Raw genomic sequence first — 6000 nt, forward strand, 5'->3', positions numbered from 1 at the left:
CTGCAGAAGGGTTGCAACATTTAAAAATACATTTTAAATACTGATTCGACTGACTTTGCAACTTTTCACACCCCTACTGGTAAAGAACAGCACATTCTGTGGCGAAGCCACTTTTGGGTGGGGGAGACACAAAGGGCCAGATGTATGAAAGCATTTTGCATTCGCAAACGGTGCGAATGCCCGTTTGCGAATGCAAAATGCAAGTTCAGAATGTATCAAATACATTCTGAATGCAATTTTAAGGAATCGCTAAAATAGCGATTCCTTAAAATTGCGACCCTGTTTAGAGAGTCGCAAATTGCGACTCTTTAAATTAGAAATCGCAAATAAGGATTCCTTATTTGCGATTTCTTAGCACATGTATGAAGCAATTTTTAAATGCAATTTTGGCATTTAGGAATCGCTAATTGCCACCAAGTTTAACTTGGTGGTAACCATGTGCAAAATTTAAAAATGCATTTTTAAATTGTACATGTAAAGCACACATGCCCTTTCGGCATGTGTGCACCTTACATGTCCTCAAAATTTTTTGGGAGTGCAGAAGAGGGGGCCTTAGCCCCCCAGCACCCTGGGATTTTGCAGTTCCAAAATTGCGATTTCTGGTGCAGAAATCGCAATTTTGGAAATGCAAAAAATTTGCAGCTATGGGCCAACAGGCCCATAGCTGCTAATGGAGCCGGTATCGCAATTTGCGATTCGGTAATAGCACTTGCGATTTTTAAGAAATCGCTATTACCGAATCGTAAATGTGATACATGGCACTTTGCGAGTTGGAAATAGCAATTTCTTAAAAATCGCTATTTCCGAATCGCAAAGGGCCGTGATGATGCATCTGGCCCAAAATTCTTAGATTTCTAGCAGTTCGTTAATACAGACTGTTCCTGATATAGTATTCAACCTTGAGCAAAATAAGCGACAGACCTATGTTGGCCAACACATTTGTATTTATCATGTTACTATCTGAAAGAAAATACATCAAGAGAAGGTACACAAAAAATGACACATTGTCTTTTTTAAAGTGCTTTGACAAGAGCAGGATTCGAGGGCGATCCAGATAACGAGACGGTGTCCCTAAAATGTAGGACATGAAAATCTAGAAAAATAGGATTTTTGTCCGACACTAGTTGTGCTGCTCAATTCTGGGCTAATGGTGATGAGAAACAGTTTCAGTGGGAGACGGTTGGAAAAGAAAGATACAATAGTCCGAGAAAAAATTGACAGATAAATCATTAATCATCTTCTTTATCACATTTGAGGATAAAATTATGCGTACTGATGATCAAAGAAAGAGTGTCATACACAAACATCAAAACTATCTTTAATGCTAATCTCAGAAAAGAAACATAACCTAAAATACTTGGGAGTTAGGGGAGCAAGTAAACACATCTCAATCGATGTGAAGGTGAATTAAAATAATCTTTAGGGCACCATAGTTGTTTGTTGCACACTTTGCTGTAACGTGCTTGTGTATATTACCATAAACGTGCAACAGGGAACGCCCAGGTGTAATTTTGATAAATGCATCTAAACTTTGCAGGTGCACTTTTGATACTTCTGTCTAAAATAAGATTTCACTATCTCGCTCATCTCTTTCAAGCTAAGATTTTGCAGAATTGTGAAACATTCTGTATCCCCAAACCAAGTCCATTGCAACTTTCCCAGAAGTGGAGACAATTCTCTGATGTCCAAATTTTGCTCTCTCCCAGCTTCACACACTTACTGATGGCATGAGATAAAGGAGTAGAGCACATTAGATAATCATGGTTGTTTCTATAGACCATGATTTGACAAGTTGGCACAGTTGGGACAAAAAGATGAAATAGTTTTCCTTCTATTGTAAATGATTGGGAATGTGTGCAACAGCAGGAATGTAACTCCTGCTGGGTTCTAATTCTTCGTCACTGCTTGAGAGCCCAATACCAATACCATTACACATACTGTTGTTCCTGATACACTGATAGTTTGTAAATACTAAGTCCCTGATTATGACTTTGGCGGTCCGACCACCAGACTGCCAATACGGCAGTTGGGAGGACGCCGCCAGCCCGGCAGCCTACCAGGTGCCATATTGTGAGCCTACTGCTGGGCTGTCTGTGGCGGTGCCACTCCAGCAGCATGCTTCAGCTCAGATAGTGAGCCTTAAACACATGCCGCCACAATGCAGCACCAGATGCGCCTCGGGTGCACTGTTGCCATGCACCATGCTGTGCATGACAACAGTGTTCACGGACAATGCAGGCACAGGGCAGCAAAACATGTGCTCGCAGCCACACTGCCCTTTGGGCAAAATCGGCCTAGGCCCTGTTTGGGGACCCTCCCCTGCCTATCCACTGAGCTTTTCATGGTGGGGTCCCTGCAGTGAAAAGCTTGATGTAAAAGCAGTTCACGATCAGCATGACGATGCCGGCATTGGCAATGCTGCGATTGACGTCAGCTTTCCCTACTGCCGCAGCGGGATCCAAGATCCTAATGGCTGCTGCAGTCTTGTGGCAGTTCAACCATTTGTGTATTAGCACAAAGCTAAAAATTTGCAGGTACTTACCTTCAGTGCATTAGCCTCACCTCACCTGAACATGTACTTTTGAGTGTTACATTTCCTAGTGACCTAAGGACTGCCTTTTTGATGGCTGATCCAGATTACTGGTGGTTCTCGTTTCCCCTAGTTTGCTTCCTCCTAGCACTTTGATGCCTTGTAGGTCTAATGTGCTTTATAAATGCTGAATACAAATCCAATAGTACTGAAAAATTCTTAAACTCATTTTTCACTACTGAAAGGCCCACCTCTCCCTTAGTGTAACATTGGAGTTACCCTAATACATTAATAATCTATAACTTCCAAATGGGAACAGGTAATCATGGCCAAGATTGGTGTCTATGAAATTGTAATGAAAAATCATCTCTTATGGTAAAGTCAGATTTAAATGACAATTTTGAAAATACCACTTTTAGAAAATTGGCATTTTCCTGCCTTAGCTATTTAGTGCCTGAAGCCTGTCTCTGGGTCACACGACTGGTTGTAGGTGACAGTTCATGTATTCTTCCTAGACAGCCATACACAATTGAGACCACTGCTTTGCTGAAATGCTGCCATCCTGCCTGAGTCAGCGGGACTCGAACTTGCACCTGAGGCCAGAACTCCCAGACTGACTCCACAGGCTAGTCTGCTGGCCTCCTGTTCAGAGCCACAGGGACAAAACAGGTTTAAAGCCATATGAACCAGAGCCCAGATCCAGCTCCTGACCCTCACCAGGTGCCCTCCAGGTCCTGGACCATTGGTGTGACCTCAGAGAGGCTGAATTTAAGTTTGGGGCTTTTTGTGACTGTGAATGTGTCCTTTGGCACCAAAACCTTCTCGCTCACACAGTTCCATCAACCTAAGCCATTGTGCCACAGCATCGACTGCTTATGGGGAGCTCAATTGCAAAACTCTAGCACTACTGTCTGTGACAAAGACAGGACCGTCATGCTGTGTGACAGCCGTCCGCAATGACAGCCCTGCCCTGCCCTTTATGCTACAGCAACAAATGTCTCTGACCCTTCTCTGCTACTTTTGGCCCCCTCAATTGCAAACGGGACTCTGTGTGCTGGACTGAGAAGGTGACTTTTCAGCAGAACTAACCTGGTCCCTGTATCCTACCCACGCTCCATCACAGTCAGTCTGAACGTGCAAATTGCTCCCAGTCTCGTATGACCAGATGGCCATGAGTAGCACTTTGGAATTTTTCGTGCAATTTTCACTTAAATATATAAAGTTGCATATCTCTACTTCTACTGATTGGATTTTTGTCATTTTGGTCTTCATTTATTTATTACATTTTGTTCTGTTTGTCCTAAATTGGTGTGGGATTTTTCCTGTGTTGTGCTTCCAGTTTATTACTGTTTGAAGTGCTGCATAAATATTTTACACATTGCCTACAATTTAAGCTTGAATGCTCTGTGCCAAGCTACCAGAGGGTTGATCACAGGTTGGCTTGGGGTTTGCTTGTGCCTCAACCTTTCAAGAATTGTGTTTTTTCTCGAATAGGGTTTCACACCCCTAAGCCAGTAAACCAATATCTCACAACATGCCAAAAACATTTTGTGAATAAGGCCAATTGGTGTTTAAATACCTTTCAAAACAGCAATATTGCTAGAGGTCTAAGTAATAACTGTGAGGTATAAAGTGTTGCTCAGTTGCCTTATAACTGTAATTTTCTTACATTTATCCAAAGAGCACCAGGTTACCATTCTTTGGTAGAATGTAACAGGATACCTATGGAAAAAAAGCAAACAATGCACTCCTTGTCTGGTATATTCAGTTATTTGATTTTTTTTCATATGTCATTTCACAGAAGGGCTGTATTCTATCCACGTTTCTGCACTTTGAAGACAAGCGTCAACAGAGTTTGAATGAGGAGAAAATAATTGGAGAACATTTGTCTTCATTTTTTCCTTTGAAGTCCTCAGCCACACAAACTGATAGTTTGTGTTGAATATTTAAGCCATGGAGAGCTCTCCGCTGTGGAGGTCATGACGGCTGAAAGAGGGCATTGGAAGAAGAACATATTGGGATGGACTTCAAACTTTTTCTTTGCAAACACACATTTGCAAAAAAGAAATGTAAACATGTATTGACTGTGGTTTCATGGTGGTTTTGTATACATGTATATTTCACTGCCAAAAGCAGTTTTCTGATTTCTATTTGAGCCATAAAACACTAAACTGTTTGAGGGTGACAAATGAGAAATTTGCATTTACATAGGGTACAACTTAGTAATGAGTTGTATAGAAACTGGATTAAATGAACTCTGGGGGTAGGTCACATAGATCACACCCACTGGAGACATGAACTTTGACATTACAACGCTTTTCCTATTGTGTTCACAGCACAAACATTCACTTAATAGGGCTATTCAGTACCATATTTGTATCAGTTTAGTTTTGTAATTAAGATAGCTAGAAAGCAACAGATGTTTTTCTACTATAATTCTTGTGAAAACCCTTTATAAAACTTTCATTGGAGATAAAGCTGAGTTTTGTTTGTTAGAGCTGGCAAATTTTTCTAGGACAGATACCAGATGCCATTTAGAATCTTGGAGTTGCAAAGTATCTGTTGCATTGCTATGTTTGCAAATTAACTAGAATGTATCATTTTGTGTTTTGCTGGCTCGAAGGCTATGTTTCTTTAATGTTAATAACGTAATGTATTTTAATTGTTTCCTTAATATTGGTTTCAATTTTGCTTTAAATAGCAGTAATTTGAGAAAAAGGATGGCTAATCGGCTTCCAAAATTTTGAAAATGTTATATTCTGTTTTTCATCCTGCACTATTGCTTTAAGACAAGTATGTAACAATTTTGTGACATGCAAAGTTTCCAAGCAGCACCAAAACTTTTATTTAACTGGTGAAGGCAGTGCCAAATTCCATCACAGACTACTGATACCACCATACAGCTTGATCTTTCATTTCCTTTCACTAATGTGCGCAACTTCGACCTCTCTTCTCACTGCCTCATCTTAAAAGTTGACGATATAATATGACAACATGCAAAAGTAATGGCATTGAAAATATCTGATGCTACCATGAAAATATTCCTAGACCTCTATTTTGGGATGCTATATGAAGTTTGCAGTTGTATTTGTTCCACTATTTCTGATCAGCTTTGGTTGTTTCATTGTAAACTCAAAACAGGTTTTATATAACAGAACCTCTGTATTTGTGCCCGAAGGTCAGCTGAGAAGCAATAGTAAAACACATTATTTTTAACGGTCTATTTACATGTAAACATTTACAGATATTGATGGCTTCTTTAAATAGCCATTAGCAAATTAGTCTGATTAGTATACAACAATGGTCAAATCAGGTAAGAAGTGCATTCTGGCATGCTGCTGTAATCACGTATAACAGCATGAGTACTGTACCATATAGCTGTGGTGCTTCTTAGAAATCAAAATTATAATAACAATGTGAAAGTGTCTGGGACTTTTAAAAGAGGACCAAATTCAAATAACAATGATCAC

General features: G+C 40.2%; 1 protein-coding gene across 1 annotated transcript in view; it reads left to right on the forward strand.

Annotated features, from left to right (window-relative positions):
- Positions 1-5598, forward strand: part of CAMK1G (calcium/calmodulin dependent protein kinase IG) — a 192726-nt gene extending 187128 nt beyond the window's left edge. Inside the window, exon 13 of the mRNA XM_069238626.1 lies at positions 4332-5598. The gene's annotated coding sequence lies outside the window, so the exon portion shown is untranslated. The remainder of the gene's footprint in view (positions 1-4331) is intronic.
- The last annotated feature ends 402 nt before the right edge of the window (positions 5599-6000 follow it).

The sequence above is a fragment of the Pleurodeles waltl genome, chromosome 6 (genome assembly GCF_031143425.1).
Source record: "Pleurodeles waltl isolate 20211129_DDA chromosome 6, aPleWal1.hap1.20221129, whole genome shotgun sequence".
NCBI classification, from domain to species: Eukaryota; Metazoa; Chordata; class Amphibia; order Caudata; family Salamandridae; genus Pleurodeles; species Pleurodeles waltl.